We start from the raw sequence: 20,846 nt of genomic DNA on the forward strand, positions 1-20,846 counted from the left end.
AGCAGCCTGGAGCCCTTCTTATAGATTGGAATTAAAATGCTTCCCTTCCAAGATTTTGGAATTTCCACAGTTTCAAAGTTATGGGAAAAAAAGGGGAGCTAAGAAATTGCTCCACTCTTTGGGGTTGCTTTGGAGGACCTTAATTTGAATTTGGTCCAGTCCCATTGCTGCCGACGTTCTTTACTTTTTTATATAGTGTTCAATTTGAGGAGGAGATGGAGCTCCGTTCTCTAACATTTTTCCTCCCAGCTTGCTTGACATTAGAGTCAAACTTTCCGTCCTCTCATCTAATTTATATAAGTTGGTTAAGTATATTTCCCATTCTGATGGGGGGGGGGGGGGGGACTGGGATAGCTTATAGTGATTTTTGTGCCTGTTTCTTTGGCAATTATATTCCAATTGGAACGTTTGCTATTTTGTTTTGCTGCTATCTGTATGTCCACCCATTTTTTATCCTGTAGATTTTTAAGATTTTTTTCTTTATCCCTCCTGAGGCGGTTTTTTAAGTTGTTAATTTTGCATTGTCTTTTATCAGAGAATTAAAGAAATTGTGCCCTTATTAGTTTATTTAATTCAGTTGCACGTATGTCTAGGTTCCATCTTTTGTTTTTTTCTGATCTTGGCATTTGTTATTTTAGATTATCCTGCAAGGCTTGTAACAATTTATTGGTGACTGCCTAAAAATTTGTTATTGGATTTGTTGAGTGAATGATCTGTAATGGTTTTGCCATCCCGATTACAGAAATAATTTTGTTAAGTGTTCTCGAATTTCACAGCCGCCCTTGGACCTGGTTCACCAGTACTGTACTTTGTAAATACATGATGTGCCTTGGATATGTAGGTTCCGTTTAACACTGTTGTTAAATGTAATATTGCATGATCACTTCCTAACACAAAATTAATATTTAGGTGTGAAGCTGATCCGAACTGATCTAGACTACAAATCATATAATCGAGTATTGAAGTATTAAAATTGCCTTTTCTTGTGCAGGATGCGGAAGTTCTCCTTCTATGTTGCCATTTATTTTTACTCCATTCAGCATTGGAAGTAGAGATAAAATAATGTTCCCTCTTTTATCTGCTTTACTTCCTGTGGGAAATTGTGGAATTAGGATTGCCAAGTTTCTTCTTGTTTGCCATTAACCCATTTTTCAAATAAGTCGTTAGATATTTTCCCATTTAAATCCCCTGTTAGGAAAAATTACGGAAAACCTTGTCCTTCTACCACCTGTTCTATTCCCTCGAATATTTCTATAGCTAGTGCAGCCATTTTAGAGCCAGGGGGAATATAAACGTTAAACATGAGGAGGATATTCAAGGTATCCAAAGGGTCGATACTGAATTTGACCTCGATACATTGAATGTTTATTGAACACATTGGGATGATTTCTTGGTCCCAATTAAAGTCTTTGTTAAGAAGAATTGGTATTCCTCCTTTTGCATGCCCCCAATCGACCGGTTCTGCTGGAATGTCATACACGAAATATTCAAGGTGGCCAAAAGTTGTTATTGACTACGTTTCTTGTAAGGCCAAAATCCCTGGTCGGTCTTCCGTAATTAGTGCTAATTTCTCCCGGGTTTTTCCAGCTATATTCCAGGAAGAGATGGTCAGACCATTATTAAGAAGGGCTTTTATTTTCCTGATCCTGTTTGTTGCTGTTTAGATTCTCCTCTATCCATGACCATGTATTTTCATTGATTGTAATTTCCTTCTTTTGTGTATTTTTGTTCCAGCTTCTCCATTCTCCATTTGTAATTGAAACTGATATATTTTCTTTAAAGAAATTTAGAGGGTTATTTGTGCCAATTTGCCTTCGGAACAAATGTGATTTTCAAATATATTAATTTCCTCAGGTTTATCATATCTTTGGGTTTCATTATTTGTTACTGGTGCCAAGTCAAATCCGTAGTTATGTAGAATCTCACTTTCTTTTAATATTATTCCTGGTATCACTGGAGACCAAAATTCTACGATGGCCGTCGTGGTTTTAGATCTTTCTGGGAAGACTACTAATGTTATTTCGTTTCATGATAGAGAATGTAGTGGCTGTATCTTTTGAAGTAGATTTATTATTCTCTCTCGGTTTAGTGGGACATCGCCCAAGGGGAATAGATCTGTAATTTCCAGGCGGCAAGGTAGAATCTTCTACGACTGAGTATACATCTTCCCTATAGATAGGTTCCTTGCCTGGATGTCCTTTTGAACTGGCGACTCTATTCCAGTTGCTATAGCTAAGAAACTTGGGGCCATAGGATTGAGTTGATTGGAATTTACCTTTGATTTTTTATTGAAGAGTTCTGCCAGATTTTGTACTATTTCTTGTCTTTCCTCTTTTTTTGAGGACATTATTGCAGAGGGTAAGGTATTCAAAAACCTTGTCTTCTGGACCTTCTGCTTTGCAAACTTTCTTATCGCCCTTTTCTTTGCCCTTTGTCGACTGATCTTATTAAATAGCCTCTCTTTTTTCGATATTTCTGGGCCAGGGGAGAGTAAGGATGGAATTGCAGAGGTTTATATTTCTTTTTGTTTGGACACTGGAGTGATATTCAGATTTGGTAGGGTTTTTGTTTTTTGTTGAGTGAAAATTGGATAATATGCAGTGACCGATGGATGAGTATTGACCTTGTTAGGTTTGCTTGAAAAGTTTTCTAAGGGAATAAATTTGATTGAGCTCATGTTTTCCCTTATTTGCTTTTTGTGCACTCCGACCCATTTGAGTTGCTGTTTCTTTCTTTGGCAGAGAAAGTTCTCCTGTTGATAGAAAGACATTTAGTTTAAGGAGGTTTTCCGCAGTTGGTTCATCTCCTTTTACTGCTAGTGGTTGTGTTTTTAATTGTTGTTTCCTCCATTTTTTTCTGCTAGATATTTTAACATTCCTAATTGGGTATCCAGCATCTGATTGGAGTTTTCAACAATGTTCCCAAGATAGGAGAGAACTGACTCCAAAATTCTTTGGAGTGTAAATGGGGCTTTAGACACAGGAGTATATTCGTTAGAGGATTCTATGGTCTATAAAAGTGAAAAATCTGGTGAATGAGCAAGCGTCCCTTCAGGGTCAAATGTTTTTTGTGGGGTGCTTTTCTGGATTATCAGTGGCTCCTTTGGAACATCCTGGCAGAAAACCAAATCCTTGATTTTAATATCTGGGTGGGTGACATCGAAGTCTAGAGCTTGCTGTTCTTTTGAATTTGCTAGTTCTAAGTTTGTGGAGTTACTGATTAATTCTTCTAAGAATCTGGAGGTACTGTTTAAATCTTCCTCAAATCATTTTTTATTTTGAGTGAAGTTATTAGTGTCTGCTACTTTCTTTTCATCATGTTCTGTAAACACTTTTTGATGTTCACTTTGTGTTTTCCCCTGTTCCTTTGTACTTTGTTTTGTAATATATTTAGTTATTCCAGGATTCACTACAGAGTTTCCTAGACGGGCCGTCTTTCCGACACTCCTTCGTATGGATTGTTCCGTTCCTAATCTTTTTATGAAAATTGTTTGTGATCTCAATTTTTTTATACGCCATTTTGCGGAGCGTGTTCTAACTGTGGATCGTAGCTCCTGACAATGGTCTCTTGTGCAAAAAAGCAAGATTTAGATGGCAATAGCAATGGACAAATAGCCGTAGACAGGAGGGGAAAGCCAGAGAGCAGGGCACGCTGGGGAGCCGCAAGCCACAGCCAACCTAGATGGGCCGCTTCCGCTGACTCACCTGGGCACTCGCTGAGCAGCCGCTACTAACAGTGGCCACTCTCTCACACTCCCGAGTTTACCTTCTGTCCCTGCCATTGCTGTTATCCTCAAAGTCCGAAAGTGCCTGGAAATCCAGGAGTAGTGATGTGCTCCCTGCAGAATATAAACAAGGGGCTCTCAAGCACTCCAAAGCTCCATGCTTGCTGACCCCCGTTGCGGCTCCTCAACTCCTTGGCTCACCTCACGCAGCTCCCCTGCTGAGCCGCGTTCCTCCACTCCACTCCTCAGCTGCTTGCTACTCGCTGCTTGGCTCAGCATTTGAGCACCAATCTGATGGCAAATAGTGGTTTGCAATGATGATTTGCTGGTTTACTAGTACTGGAATTTTGAACCGGTGTTTGGTATTCAAGCAAGAACCAGTTGAGCTTGTTGCAGCCCATAGATAAAAGGTATAGGATCCAGATGCCCTTAGAGCTAGTAGGGCCAACTTGGTGATAAACTAGTGGTGTCCACACTCACCAACAAAAACAGAGAAACCAGTGTTCCTGTATCTCAGCTGATCCCAAACTGCAGCCCTCAAGCGCAATTACTCCAGCTCCAAAGGAGTTGATCATACAAGGTGACTGTGGGGAAATTGTGATGTACCCCTACCCCCGCAGCACTGCTCACCGCTGTTGTTCTCTCTGTTTATTTAGCTCAGTGTCCTCATGGTCCTCACAGTCCTCACCACCGAGCCAAATAGCGTGCTCTCTGTTCCGCTCTGCTCTTCAGAGGCTGTGGGACTGTGGGGCAAGCAGGCAACAGACTAATGTGGCTCCGAGGCTGCTTTGAGACTACTCGCCCATTCAGGCTGTGTTCTGTGCTAACTCTGCCTTTCAGACGCTTTCCTTCAGACACTGTGGGGCAGGCTCTATGAGCTCTGTGGACTCTGCAGGGCTTCGCATTTGATCTGGCCGTGGTCCGTTTCTGTCACCGACTTTTCTGCCCCTCTGCATGACACAGCACGTCAGCTGAACTTCCCTCACACGCCTTCTTACTGCTCGCTTTCGCCACCTCTATCGCTGCTGTTGCAGCTCCGCTGCTCATGCGGCATGGATCCCGCGGCTCACAGGCTCCGCGGGGCACTCGGCGCGGCTCGCGCGGTTTACCGGCACACGCAGATCGCCATCACTCCGGCTCACGCGGCTCTTCGGCTGCTGCTGCTGCTGCTGCTGCTCCTGCGGCTCGCCCGCTACCTCTCCGCACCGGAAGCAGAAACCAGTTGGCAGAAAATGCACATGCAGAGTGCGTAGTAGATTAAAGTACAACCACCAATGATGGTTAGTGGTCATTATCCATCAATAAATTAGCATTTATAAAGCTCAGTATTGCCCCCTTTGGGTATGTGGGCACTGAGGGTGCTGTGTCTCTGTCAAAAAGCCAAGTCTTTGAGTCTCCATGGAATCAAACGGTGAAATATGTGCCCTGTAATGTCTTGATCTGAGAGCTGATCATTGAAATGCTGCACAGAAAAAGTAAGAGGGGAGTGGCTGAACAATGATCAGTATGGATCTGTGTAGGGTTATATGTTAAAGTCCATAAGGAGTTGCCATACCCTAGCAGCAAAAACATAAGCGATTGAGGTACAGTTCGAAAATTTGCAGAGGCTTTAGAAACTTCATTCTCTGTAGAAGTCTTATCTGATAGAAGGCTCCTTTTGCAAACGTATTTATGTATGAATACAATGTTTAGGTGGTTTTCAATGATGAGCCCTATTGATTTGGCATTCTTCACAATTGGGGACTTGCAGTCAAGTTGTTGCATTCATCTGGTTTTGAACTTGGGTGTTACTGGGGGCGGGGTGAAATCAGGAGAAATCCCTTTTTTCTGAGGGTAAAGTTTGAGATAGTGGTGTCAGGCAGGATGTTGCAAACAAAACAGGTGATGGACCGAATGTGGATCAATGTCACACATTCACCCCAGTCAAAAGATCTGGGCCCAAATCCATCGTTTTTTTGCACCCCACACCACCCTGGGTTAGACAATGGCGATATGCAAATCAGCTCTGACCCTGTGCCCCATGGGAACAGTCCAGTCCGAACTAAAAAAGCCATGTCCTTCCCAGAACGGAATCAAGCATCCGAGGACCGGACCGGTTTCGAGGTAACACCTCTCATCAGCCCGGCTAGCTTGACTCCAGTGGTGTGGAGTGCCTGGGACCCACGTCTGAGCATCCCCAGCGCACTTATGGCGGTATTGCAAACAAAACAGGTGATGGACCGAATGTGGATCAATGTCACACATTCACCCCAGTCAAAAGATCTGGGCCCAAATCCATCGTTTTTTTGCACCCCACACCACCCTGGGTTAGACAATGGCGATATGCAAATCAGCTCTGACCCTGTGCCCCATGGGAACAGTCCAGTCCGAACTACAAAAGCCATGTCCTTCCCAGAACGGAATCAAGCATCCGAGGACCGGACCGGTTTCGAGGTAACACCTCTCATCAGCCCGGCTAGCTTGACTCCAGTGGAGTGCCTGGGACCCACGTCTGAGCATCCCCAGCGCACTTGTGGCGGTATTGCAAACAAAACGGGTGATGGACCGAATGTGGATCAATGTCACACATTCACCCCAGTCAAAAGATCTGGGCCCAAATCCATGGTTTTTTTGCACCTCACACCACCCTGGGTTAGACAATGGCGATATGGCAAGAGTTCTGACTAGCCTCTCTTTGTCTTCTGGGTTTTCAAGTACAGCTGAGTGTTGTCAGCATATAGGTGAAATGAGTTTGACATTTTGTAATGTAGTTGGTGTTCACGTAAAGCGTTCCAATGGCTTTAGGCTGAAGGGCCGTGTAGGAAGGTGGATATCTGACTATATGGTTACCCCAACATTTTGCCTAGTGTTTAGCTGGTTTTTTACTTAGTCGGCCTGGGATCCTGCTATTCAGGGCCCCAGGCTATCTGCTCTCTCTATAAAATGGACTCCATGTACTTTAGGTACATACTTGATTGGGTATTGGGTCACCTCTGTGAGCCCCAGTATGGTGTACCATAGGTACCAAGGGCATAGGTGCATCCAAGGCCTATCAGGGGCTGCAGCATGAAATAGGCCACCCCTGGCTGGCTATCCAAACTGACACCACAGGCTGATCACTCAGCTTGGGTAAGGTGGTGTAATCACCCCTTACTTAGATATAGTATACCTATATCTACCCTTATATATAGACACATATATACCTATAAGTCACTCCTATGGCAGGCCTTGACAATCCTGAAGGCAGAGTGCTTGGTTTTATGTGAGAGGGTGCTCTAGCATGAGCTGAGCCCTTCTGCAGCTTTCGGAACCACCTCCTTATAGCTGTTCTATGATATAGCCATACCATATACTCTTAAGTGCAGTATAATGCTCACGGTTAATGCTAACTTTGGTTTGGCTTTATCAAAACATGTCGTGTAAGGTGTCAAACACTTTGAAATACTACCCCACTCCCAGTCCTGCCGGCGGGGGTAGCATTCCACCCTTCTAGAGGGAGAAGACATGTAGCTACTGCTTTACCCGGTTAAAGTTAAACAGAGCCTCAGCATCACATAATGGATGCTGCTGCCACAGACACAAGTCTGACCTCCTACAGCTGGGGGAAACTCCGGCAAGGGAGGCTTGGACAATAGGTTTCCTGTTGAGGGAGGTGCTAGCACCTCCCCAGACAGCCTGTATTGTATTGGGGCAGGGTGGGTTGAATGGAAAGATGCTTTTCCAGACACTACCTGGGGCACACAAGGTGCTCCATGCATAGACCGGTTCAAACCAGTTGCTGGGGCACTCCAGCCCCGCTCTGGCGCGAAACTGGACAAAGGGAAAGTGGTGTAACTACCCCCTTCTCAGGGTCCACCCATAGGAGGACCTAGCAGGTAATCCAGCCCCTAAAATCAGTATAAAGATAGGAGCTGAGTCTAGAGACTTTAGATTAATCCTGGAAGAAACTTTGATACGATCTCTTGGACCTTCGACGTTCTATATATCGACTAGAAGACTGAAGACATCTCCCTTGTGGTCAAGGAGTGACCACCCTGTGCACACAGGCACCACTCGTAACTTGCTGGTTTGCTTTGTCGGCGCTCCTGCCGGAACCCGAAGACTCAGCTACTCAGGAGCTGGACTTCCAGACTTCTCTGGCTCCGATCCACATCCACAGCAAAACTGAGACCCGTGGTGGACACGAGAGACGTGGGACCGGACACCCTGAACATCCTGCATTTTGCTAACAGTGCAACTACCGAGGCATCCTTGAAGTTGTGCACTGGGGTTTGAGAAGCCCCAGACCCGAGCGCCATTTGCACCCAAGCTCAGCCCTCCACACTCCACGAGTGCCGCGTGGGGCCTGCTCCTGCATTTCAGCTCGACGCGTCTTCCCGGTTGCTAGCCTGTTGGCTAGTGAGCCCTCCAAAGACGAACCTTTGAAACTAAACTGCTTTCCTGGTTGCTCCAGGCTTGCTCCAGCTTCCCTCCAAAGGAGAAGCCCCCCAGACCTTGCTGGTCTGACTCAAAGCCAATCTTCACTTCCTGCATGGGTTGCGGTTACCAAGGCTTGTTGGGTCCAGTCTGGATGCCGACACCGCAGTCACCTAGATCCTTAGTGGAACAGCTTGAATCCTGCTCCTAGTTGTCGTCGACGCCTCCTGGTCCTCGTGGCTGCAGAGACAAGCTTCACCTCTTCACCTGAATCAACTCGACATCACCTGGTTCCTTTCTGGTCACTGGCTTGTGACCAAGACTCTGTCCCCTCTGCTTTCAGGTTCTTCTCATCTCCGATCCACCCTTGGATCCACCCAGACACTTTTGCTCTGGTCGCCTGAAGCACTTCTGTGCAGATCTCCATAAAAAACATCGACGAAACCTGACACAAAAAGACACCTATGCACCCGGCTTCCCTGGGTGAGGTAACTAGAGTACTCCGGTGCTCCCGTGGGTGTTGACTCTCGTAGTGTCCTAGCTTAAAGGGGTTTTACCGTAGTCCATCCGGAAGTGTCCTTAATCAGTCATTTTGTAACTTCTACGTTCTCCATTATAAGTCAATGGTAACTCGCAACTGTGTTTAGACACTGCACGCGTCTCCCAAGGGTCTCCTACTTCCTAACCTTTGGTTGTCTAGTGTAGCCCCAGCGATTCCCTAGGCCTATTCCCTAGTCCTGAGGTGGTTCTTATACCACTTACTTAGTATATGGTTTGTGAGGCCCGAAGGGCAGAACTGTATTTGTGCAACTTATAGTATGCCTAATGAGTAACTTGTAATGTATTTTGATCTCTGACCTCATAAAGAGATCAGAGGGGTTGTGTTAGTAATAAATACATATATATTTGATATATACCTTGTGTTGTGTCCTTTCATTTGGTACTCAAGGGATTATAATTAGTAAAACAGCTTGCTTTACATGCTCTCTGAAGTTTTAGCCTAAGACTGCTGGTCCATGCTACCACTAGGATAGCTTGTTTATAAGGTTGACTTTACAACCACCATCAATAAGGGGCGTTTAGACTGGTGCAAGGTGCCCACTAGAATAGTGGACATCATATGCCAGGCTAACTTATCACAGCCGAGTTTGTACTATTTTTTTTAAATACAAACTACGCTCTGATCTGAATCCCATTTCAGATCGTTCAGAAAAAAGTTCTCTCCGTGGTTCTTTACTGATTTGCTTTGCAGCTTTCCATAACTTTTGGTATAAGGGGAAGATTCAATTGTGGGTGGGAATCAAGTGTGACCTCACTGACTTTTAGAAAGTCTGGGTCTATCCCATGGTACAGCAAAGGATTGATTGCAATAGTCTGCTGTGGATCAAATGATGTGCTCATGTCTTTCGTAATTTTTGCTTGTACAGGGTCTATACAGTGAGAGGAGGTTTGATCTCAGAGATCATGTTATCCGGACTGTCTGCATAATCTCTTTGAATGAAGGCTATTCTAGTGGATTTGCAAGTTGGGGATTTTTTGGGGAATCTGTATCAGTGATTAATCTTCTCTATGTTTTGTTTTAAAGAAATTGTAATTTTCCACATATGTTTTGTGATTCAGAACGAGCTAGTACTGACTGAAGGTTGTGGATGATTTTAGTCAAACAGCTTCCTGCAGCATTTTTCTTTTGCTATGGTGATCTGTCATATGAAAGGCTAGTTTGTCTTTTAATATTTGTTTTTTGCAGGGCTTTAATCTTAAGTGAAGATATTCCAGATTAATTTTAGATGCATTTCCACACTAGATTTGTACTACTGTTTAATAATTTATAAGTACTTTGGGGGTAAATTGTATCATGGTTTTATGATTTTAAATAAAATCAAATACAAGTATTCTTTTCTTAAAAACCAAAATGAGGTACAGACCTCTGCTTATGCTTTGAATGGCTTCATGCTACTTGACCCTTGGTTAGAGTTTCTTTTACTGAAGACTCTGACAGCTAACACGTCTCTAATTTGACCTTTGTTCAATGCTTCCTTGTCTACGTTTGTCTCAAGGCAGTGTAGGGAGAGATAGCGTGCTCATGTTTACCTTAGAGAACCATTTGATGAAGTTTAACACTCCATTCTTTTTCCTGATTACATTCATTTTTATTATAGAACTAGTTATCTGCTTTATATGAATCTCTTTAGGAGTTTCAGACTCATTTTGTTTGTTCTGTATTTCTATATGATGACATTAAGGCTAGTTTATATTGATTTGTTTCTAAATTTATAATTAAATCGTACTAATGTCGGATTTAGTTGTCACATGGATCACTGTGTGACCACATTGGTTGTACTGTATTTAAATTCAATTGTTTGTTTTCTTCCTCTTACCTCTCAAGCTGCTAGAAAGATCATCTGGTTGAGTGGGGATGTCTGAGTGGGACCATCTCTCTCAAATGTAATAGGATAAAATGTGTAATAGGAGAAAATGTAATTGCCAGATCTGACCTAGTTGGTGGGCTCCTGTGCTTAAATGAGATTTATGTTTCCAGGAGAGTCTGGCTGATGTCCTTAAAATCTCCTACCTAAAGCTTTGTTTCTTAATTTTTCTGAAGGTTGAGGTTTCAGTACAATGGTTTTTGAAAGGCCTAGAGTAGTGGCCCGACCAGGCTCGGGGTGACAAATGTAAAAACAACAGTTGATGGACAGAATGCAGAACAATGCCATACATTCACCCCAGTACAGAGATCTGGGCTTCAATCCATCATGTTTTTGCTCGCCATGCCATTCCAGTTTGAACCCAGCCATATGCAAATCAGTCTTGACCCTGTGCCCATGGGAACAGTCCAGCCCGAACTGCCAAGCCAGGTCCTCCCTGGACTGGAAACATTATCTTAATCATCTTTTTTTCTTCATTGATTTTTTTCTCTTCCTTGCCCCTTGGACTACTTATACTCATTTGCCTTGCTCCATTTCCTTCTCTCTTTCTACCTCTCTAACACACCTTCCACCTCTTTCTGCCTCTCTATAGCTTTCTTTCGAGCGACATAACTTTTCTCTGTTTACTTTCCCTCTCTCCATACCTTGCACATCTTTTTACATCATCTCGAACTCTAACCTCTTCTCCCTAACTTCCTGCATCTTGCTATAGAGTTCTTTTTGTATATCAGGCCTTCTCTTGTGTCCTTCCCTGTCCCATTTTCTACCTAGCCAATGAAGTGCACACACATAAAGAGGAGAAGAGGTGCACCTCAAGGAAAGAGAAATTAGGGAAAAGAATATCTTAACTAATGGAACAATGAAATCCTCAGAGCAGCACCTTGATTTTCACTGCAGCAGCAAGAACACCATTAGTGAAGGTGGATTACATTTGAAATTACAAACATTCAGCCACTAAACAATATCAAGCACTATGTGCATATGTCTTATTTTAATATTATGCACTAGTCCACTAAACCTCTAACAATTCATCTTTAGCAAGTTTTTCCTGTAATAGGAGTAAAAAGCGAACTAGACACTAGATTCCACATAAAATGTTCTTGTATCAAATAAAATAAATCTAGATCTGAATGAACAATGAAATGATTTTCAAGCTTTCTTGTGTTACTATTTGGCTAGCAGAGACCCAGCTACTTGAATAAGCCTTTGACTGTTTTGCACACCCTCATATCTGAAGAGTTAACTGATAATTCAATATTGTTCGGCATCATGAAGGCCTGAATGAGATGAAGGTGGGATACATTAAAAATTGTTCCAAACACAGGGGCCACAAAATGGCCCCGCAAACCCTTAAGATGTTGCTGGAGCTACCAACTTTGAAACTGGGTAACCAGATTTAAGTCCCTGCCTCGAACCAAAGCCCAGTGATTCTTGGCCAAGCACTTAATATCCTGGGCCCATAAATGTATAATGTAATCTTGTTCTCATGTAAAGTTTTCTAAAGGCCTTGGGCCAAATAGGCGCTATATGAAACAGCAGTAAATAAATAAAAAATGGTATTTCAGCTAGATGATGCAAATGCAGATTAAAATCACCTAAACTTGTGGGGAATAGTCTTAGCCATGTTTGTAAGAGGACAAGCCAATAAAAGTTGAGACAGGACTGTGCTTATTGGACCTTACCATCAAAAATACATTCATTAAGTATGTAAGCTGCTGTTTACCATTCACATTGAAGATTTCATTGGTATTGACATTTCACTTGAATCAACTGTGACCCAACTTATCTGTGACTTTAGAAAGGCACCCATTGAGAAAACAACCTCTTGACATCTTCAAATGAGTATGTTTTAATCAGAAGGCTTAGATGTTTGAGCAAATGTCTATTCCCGTGCTGCTGGCCAATTTGTAACTAAACTCTGCTGGTTAGTCAGTGGACACATAAATAGCAGAGGTTATTTATTATTCAGCTGACCGATGAGGAAATGGTATTTAGGACACAAAATGTAATGACCTTTTTGTTTGGTCTTGTCTACCCGTGAAAAGGTCTGCTTGTAAAGGACTTTTTGTGAGCTTACCAAAACCTACAGTGTATGACCTACATAATGTTCACTATTAGTTGACAAAAAGACCGTTTGTAGCCTATAAAAAATGTACAGCTGGCTTACAGCCTATACAAGACTTACCATTGGTTGCCCTGCGAGGTTTTTTATTTTATCCCCATGCCTACTCCCCGTTGCTGCCCCAGCTCCTCCTCCATTGCCCACCTCACTATCCTTTTCAATGTATGTATATATATATATATATATATATATATATAGATATATATATATATATATATATCTATATATATATATATATATATATATATATATATTCACTGAAAAAACCATAGGTTATAGACCATATATAGTTAGGAATTAGCATTTACAAAACCTTGAAAATTCACTGAAAAAACCATAGGTTATAGACCATATATAGTTAGGGATTAGCATTTACAAAACCTTATTTTACTCGTACAAAACCATTGAAATTTCATATATAGTTAGTTGCACTAACTATATATCGCGCCCCCGCAATCCACTCCTGATGATGTCACATATTACATCATTCATGACATGGTCAGTGACATCACTGATGACATCTCAAATGACATCACTGATGACATCACTGATGACAACATCCAGTGACTGTATGTTTCTGTAAAGTTAAAATATGTCTTACATATTGAAGAATGAGTGGATGTATAAGTGTCTGGATGAAGGATTTAGTAGGTGCATGACTGACTGTATGAGTGAGTGATTAAATGTATCTCACTGAGTGCATGGGTTAGTGACTAAACTGTCTTAATTTGTGCATCATTATGTCTGTTGTTCTGTAAACTGTTGCATGTGTTGATAAGTAGCTATATGAGTAACTATATGGGTTATTGATTGGTTGCCCAAGTATTTGTATGGGAGACTGAGTGTGTGTGTGGGTGGCTGGGAGGTGTATGACTCTGTGCATAGATGTGTGAGCAGTTGATTCACTAGATGTATGGTTTCAAAAGTGCATGTGGAAACAGCTGTATGGGCGGTTGACTGTGTGCATGAGTGTATTGGTGAGTGAATGGATATCTCAGTGCTACATGTCAAAGTAAGTACATATGTAAAACACAGTACATGTGAGAGTTGACATATATAAATAACTGTGCATAAGAGCCAGTGAATGTGTGAGTGGCTGTATGGATCATTGTGAACTTGTATCAGGGATTGTATAAGAGAGTAAATATGTGTTAGTATATGTTTGAATAAGTAAAGTTTGTATAACTGTTTAGTTGAGGAAATGGAGATGTGATTGATTCTTTGCATGACTGACTAGGTGTGTGAGTAACTCCATGGATGAGTGACAGTCTGTGAGTGTCTGTTTACACTGATTGTATCTAAGGTTATATTAGAGTCTGAAGAGGTTCATCGTATTATCACATGAATGATATCATCAGTGATGTGATCAGTAATGTCATCAGTGATGTCATCAGTGATGTCATCAGTGATGTCATCAGTGATGTCATTTGAGATGTCATCAGTGATGTCATCAGTGATGTCACTGACCATGTCATGAATGATGTAATATGTGACATCATCAGCAGTGGATTGCGGGGGCGCGATATATAGTTAGTGCAACTAACTATATATGAAATTTCAATGGTTTTGTGCGAGTAAAATAAGGTTTTGTAAATGCTAATCCCTAACTATATATGGTCTATAACCTATGGTTTTTTCAGTGAATTTTCAAGGTTTTGTAAATGCTAATTCCTAACTATATATGGTCTATAACCTATGGTTTTTTCAGTGAATTTCATTGGTTTTTTAAAAGCTAATATCTGTAGCTGTAAAATGTATTCTTCTTTAAATCCCAAAATATATTTTATATGTTTTTTATTAATTTTTTTTTAAAATATTTTTTTATCTTCGCTCCCGGTTCGCGAACTGGAAAGCTTCTCGTTAGCTCATCTTGATGCCGCGACCTAGTCCGCGAACCGGTAAACGTTCCGTTTGCGCAACTGCCGCGTTAGAAATCAACATTGTGACGCATCGCGGAAGCGCGACGTATCACGTTGTCGCGTAATGCGTCTTATGATGCGCCGCGTTAGCGCTCCCGGAAGTGCTCCGGACCGCGAACCGGAAGCGATTCGGGGCGCGGCGCGCACCGCGTAACGTGAGCGGAACAGGTCATGTGACTTGTTTTTAAAACTTTTCATTGGTTCATTTCACTTTTGGTTTCCAAATGATGTAAGACTAGGTCATATGACCTAAAAATAACACTTTTCATTGGTTTAGAACTTTTGCTTTTCCCAAATGATGAAAACCCCTCCTTCTTTCCTCACTCTGACTTTCATCTTGGTGAGAGAAAGACCCTTTTTCATAGTTGAGCAATGGCTTCAGTAGTTGCTTCAGCTGGTGCACCCCCACCACCACTTTCACCTCCTCATGGGAAGAGAGGTCCACCACCACAGTTCATCACCAACACAGAGGAGGAAGAGGATGAACTAGAGGAAGAGGAGACAGAAGGACCACAGTTCTTACAAGAGGTGCCCCGTGTTTCCCATCGGAAAACCAGTTTCATTTGGCAGTTTTTTTCACTCCCTCGAGGGCAGAAGAAAGTAAATGCTAAGTATGTCACCTGCCTCATTTGTAAAGACAAGTTATCAAGTGGCACTGATAAAAAGTATAGCTTTGGGAACTATACCATGCATCGGCATATGAGCAGGTGGCATCCATTGAACTACAGCCGTGCAGAGTTGCGTGACCTGCAGGATAATCCAACAACAACTCCTGTGGCCAGGTCAACTTCGCAAATATCGTTGACAGGAGCAGAGGCACGGGAAACCGTGCCAAACATTCAGCAGAACTTTTTACATATGAAATTAACCTGTTTGTATTGCGGTGCATTGCTTTCATGTGGTAACATGAGCATATCGTTAATGAACGTTGCTTATGAAAATCATAATTGCCCTAACCGCCCCAGACAGTAATTTTTTTTTTGCTCCTGTTGAGCCCTTTTCAATGCCTGTTTTTTGTTGTTTCCCCTCCATCAAAAACAAAAGAAAAACATAAAACTGTTCAAAAAATACAAAAAAACTAAAAAATGTTCAAAAAATAAAAAAAAATATAAAACAAAAAAAACAAAAAAAAAGTTATTTTCAGAACTACCTCCCCTTTCAAATAAAATTGCTAGAATGTTTAGCACTCTGGCAAGCTCTATTTCTTTTGGTTCGCTTCCCCGTTCGCTGCCCGGTTCGCGAACTAGGAGCGAACCAAAACATTTTTTTAAAAAAAAAAGAAGAGTAAGTATAAGGGAAGTAAACAGAGAGTAATGTTAAAAGAAAGACAGCTATAGGGAGTAAACCAGAGATACTGTTTAATAGATCTATTTACCGACACAAATATGGAAGAGGGAATAATTGCGAAAAACAAAATGGATAAGGAAGTAAAAGAAAAAAAAGAGAGTAGAACAATAACACAGAAGAGTTTCTTGGAGAATGTGAGTGAATGTTTAAAATAAGATTAAAACATGTGGAATAACAGAGAGAAAAAATAGAAAACAGAAAAGAAAAAATAACAGAAAAAGATTAATTGAAACAGCAAAGAAATGTAAATAACATAGAGCCATATCATCAACATAGGCAATAAAAGTTTTGCAGCTTTTATCAGCAGAAATATGTTGCCAAAGCATTCTAATTAGCTTGATACATATGGCCCCAAGTGAGGCCTGTCTTGCAACATGGTGCATCTTTTTCATCACTGCTGCATCGGTTTCATGTGGCACAGTTTTAAAACAGCATAACACATTTGCCTAGATGCATCAATTTGTAATTTTGACGCCTCATAGCAAATCTTTTGCACCGCCACTGCGTCACAAAACTGACGCACAGTGGCGCAAAAGAGGCATACACATATCATAAATCTGTCCCTAACATTTTAAATAATTAATTCAGGATAACGATAAGGTGTGGTCTCTCCAGAGGTTTGTTTAAGGTGAGGCCTACTCAGGGTTTCAGATCAATTTCACGCTTGTTGAAGAATACAGAGGAGATAATACATGTGAAGGCCTACCAATGAAGTAAGTCATGTCCACTTATTACATCATTCATGACATGGTCAGTGACATCATCAGCAGTGGATTGCGGGTAGAAAGAGTAGAAAACATTTACCTTATAATTCTTGTTAACTTTTTCAATTCTTTTTTCATACTTTCAATCTGTGAAAGAGAGAAGAAACATTTCAAAAATATTAAAACATGTATTTAAAAATTAGAAAAGACAAGGGAAAAGGTTCAAGAACAAACAGTTTTTCAACAACTTTGACATTTACAGAAGCCTCTGCTTCTCTACGTCCCCTACACAATCCTAAAGATATATATATTAAACAAACAGTATCTTGATGCTGATGAAGTGAGGCCTATTTTGGAACATGGTGCATCTTTTGCACTGCTGATGTCTCACAATAGTGATGCAATAGCAGCGCAAAAGAGATGTAAAGCCATCATAAAATGGTGTCTAACATTTTAAATGATTGTTTCAGGATGCAAATAAGATGTGTCCTTTCAAGAGGTTTCTTTGAGGTGAGGCCTATTCAGTTTTAAAAAAAAACAGTACCCAGAAGTGCAGCACTGTAAGCATTAACTTCGACACTTACAGAAGCCTCAGTTTCTCCATATCTACCTCACATTTCTAAATGTATATCATAAGTACAAAAAGTAGAACATTAATTATACATGTTAAATGGTTTATTTTTGCTGTTCTCAGAATGTATCAAATTTCACTTAAATCAGTGACTTGAAGGTATTCATCATGTAACAGCGGGGAAAAAAAACCACAATCAAAATGATTGTGTTTAAAAAACCCATACAACATAAGAAATCTGAATTCAAAACTCCTTAAAATTAACTTACTTTCCATAACGTCGAAGGATGTCCTATGAACAGCGTACACTCTGTTGTGCTATTAATATTTTCAGCACGCCACTTTCTGAAAGAAAACCTCCATCGTTTTGAAAAATATGTTACATACAATAAAAGACTTCTCACATTCTACCACATGTTTCCACTTGGCCAAATCATGTTGCAGCGATTTACAACTCTTGTAATTCTTGTAATCAAATCCCGTCATTTTCTATTTTCGCAACTTTCAAAAAGAAAACATTTAAGATTACTTTCACAATCCTGGACTACTAATATCTTACCCTTCTTGCTCACTCATGTTCTACTTTTCCTATGACACTGATACTGCTTACTATGAAGCAGACTTACTTGCATCAGGTTCATATAGTTGGATTTTTAAAATGACATTATAATTAAAAGTTTTGGACCAATAATCTAGACAGCATTGCAGACTTACATTCCCTCTACTTCATGAACCTTTTGCAATTCCTCAGAGGAAATCCCGAGATTCTTTCATTAAAATTTTGGTTTTAAAAACACCAGGTAAGAATTTTTAAGGTCAAACGGCAATTTTTTTTTGAAAGTTACAACAGAATCGTTGCAGAATGACCAGCCGTTTCTAGACTTTAAATAAGCTGTGTAATGTCCTGATGCTGTTGAAGGACCATTGTGATAGATAATTGCTACAGTTACAAAAGTCCTTCCTGATATTGACAGCTGAGAAGCAACAATTTTTTTTATTAAAGTTGACAATTTTGATCCATCAGGCCTACATTGTTGGATCATTAAAATGACATACTGGCCATATCTTCGTATAAATAATGTTGACATAATTTCAGATTTACATTGGCTACACTCCATGTTATGATCAGCTGCATTTACTAGCTTATTAAAGGAGACTGATTTACTGTCTGGCAAAGTTAAATATATAAATCTTTCTGAGTCTACACTAGTAGTACTTGATACCATACAGTTCTCGCAGTCATGCTGCCATTGATAAGAAAGCCCAAACAGGTGATCTACATCTACACCCTCATCTTGCAATACATCAAGCATATACATTAAAAACTCCTGACAATCCTGCTGATTATTTTCAGAGAAGTCTGTTTGACCTGAACATTCGTCTAACAGATAACGAACTTCAGACACACTTTCTACTTTTGTTCGATCAGTGCTACATTTATCTAACACAGAATTCAACAAACAGCATAAACTTTGTTCCGAATTGATCACAATCTGTTCTTTTAAAGTCTCTAGTGAAAAGAGAACATTAACCACTACATTTGCATAGCAGTTGACACCAGAACTGTTTTCAAATTGAAAGCCGACAACATCTTCAACAGAATCCGTTTTCTTTCTGCTTACAATTTTCGGTTCATCGACTTTTCGGCTTTTTGCTACAACCTCCCTACTATTACTGATATTTCTTCGTTTACGGCCTACCACACGTTTCTCAAACAAAGGATATTGAGGCAAATGTGGCGCATACTCTCTTCTTAACCTATTGTATTCCTTAACACAATCTAGATCCGCACAAATGTTTGTGACATCACAATCAATCAAGTACAATCCCGATAAAGTTCTAACTCGTGACAATGCCACATATGCCATACCCTCCTTGAACACAGAACTGCCAATATTCACCAATGCACTATCTACACTTAAACCTTGCGATTTATGGATTGTCACCGCATATGCCAAGCAAACAGGAAACTGCTTACGGCGAACATATAAGTCTTTAACAAGCAGAAACCTAGCAGAACAACGAGCAATTATCTGTACTTCCTCAATGCCATCAAATTTAATTTTTAAAAATTCAATTCCATCTCTACTTCTGTATTTCTCAAAATCACCAACATTACCCATTGATCCATTTACCAGACCTCTTTCAACATGTAAATTCCTTCTCAAAATGATTCGGCAATTTAAGCACACATTCAAAGTCTTTTCAAAACCCGCTGTTTTAGATATTGTCTTCTCTAATGCATCCAATTTTGATTTCAAATTCTCAGACAAAATAATTGTGGATCCCATATGCTCTATTCTGTCAATAGCTTCAAGTTTCACAATCTCTTGCTTTTCTAAATTCAACATTTTGTTGTTGAAGATGGCACATTCTGCAAGAGTTGGCATCAAACATATTCCGGATTTCTTCTCAGTAATTTTCTGAAAAATATTCTCAGGCACAATGTCTTGTTCTGGATATAAATTTGACAGTAATCGTGCATTTAAAGCTTCTTTCCCATGCTCGGTCACTTTTCCAATTCTAATATCTTGTAGAATATTCTTGTAATCTTCATCCTTTGCCTGACGCATATTTTCATGCAGCTCAGCATAATTGAAGTTTAACCATATATTGACGTTGCCAATGCTTCCTAGGCACTTCCTGGTATCTTCATGCGTGAGTATTTTGAACACAGGTTGTCCTTTTACTGGTGTCAGCTGCAGAAGATCTCCGAAAACAATGATGTGTTTGCCACCAAATAACACATCATACTCAGTTTTGAGAACTTCTTGCATTCTCAAATGCACAAAGGTAAGCATGACATTGGAAACCATGCTTACTTCGTCAATGATAAGAAGTTTCATTTTCCTCAAGACTCTTGAAACTTCACAACAAGCATCCCCAGATAACTTGTGGTATTGTAATTTGTTGTCATGCTCCACTGGCAGCATCAGTAGACGATGCAAAGTAATACCTTTAATGTTATGTGCTGCCAGTCCAGTAGGAGCGGTAACAACACAAGACAGCGATGACTCAGTCCTTTCCTGCAAATAACAAGAAATTGCTTTAATAAGGAAACTTTTTCCAGTTCCTGCTTCTCCACTCACGTACAGTCGGACAGGCTTCAACGACGTACATGAGCACTCTTTCTTCTCATGACTTAATCCATGATCAATTTGCTTGGTAACTTCGTCATATATTTTCCTCTGCTCAACGTTGAGTTGTTTTTCCAAGTCTTCTAAGTTAACCGCATCCTCCTGAGCATGTGCCATGGCTCTTTCCACTTCATTCATAGCAGTGGCAGCTTCATTTTCGATAATAGGTCCTCCTAGTGGACCCTGACTCAATGAAACAGAACTCTGACTGTCCTGAGAACTGTCTCTGGCAATCTCGGCTGCAATCGTTGCTTCCTGCTCAATTTCCAAAGTCAACATTTCTTGATATTTGGGAAAAGCAGGACATTCTATGGTCTCCTTAGCAGCAGTGAAAGAGTCTTTGTAACAGAGGAAATCTCCAAGCAGTTCCTCTTCTGCACGCCAAGGCTTGAAAAGTTGCAAAAGTGCTAAATAGAAAAACTCCTTTTTTCTGGAGATTCGCCACTCAATTTTCGATGGTTTACTAATTGGCATTTTCTTTGCTTGACCAGACATCCCTCA

Source organism: Lissotriton vulgaris, chromosome 10, assembly GCF_964263255.1.
Source record: "Lissotriton vulgaris chromosome 10, aLisVul1.2, whole genome shotgun sequence".
Lineage (NCBI taxonomy): Eukaryota > Metazoa > Chordata > Amphibia > Caudata > Salamandridae > Lissotriton > Lissotriton vulgaris.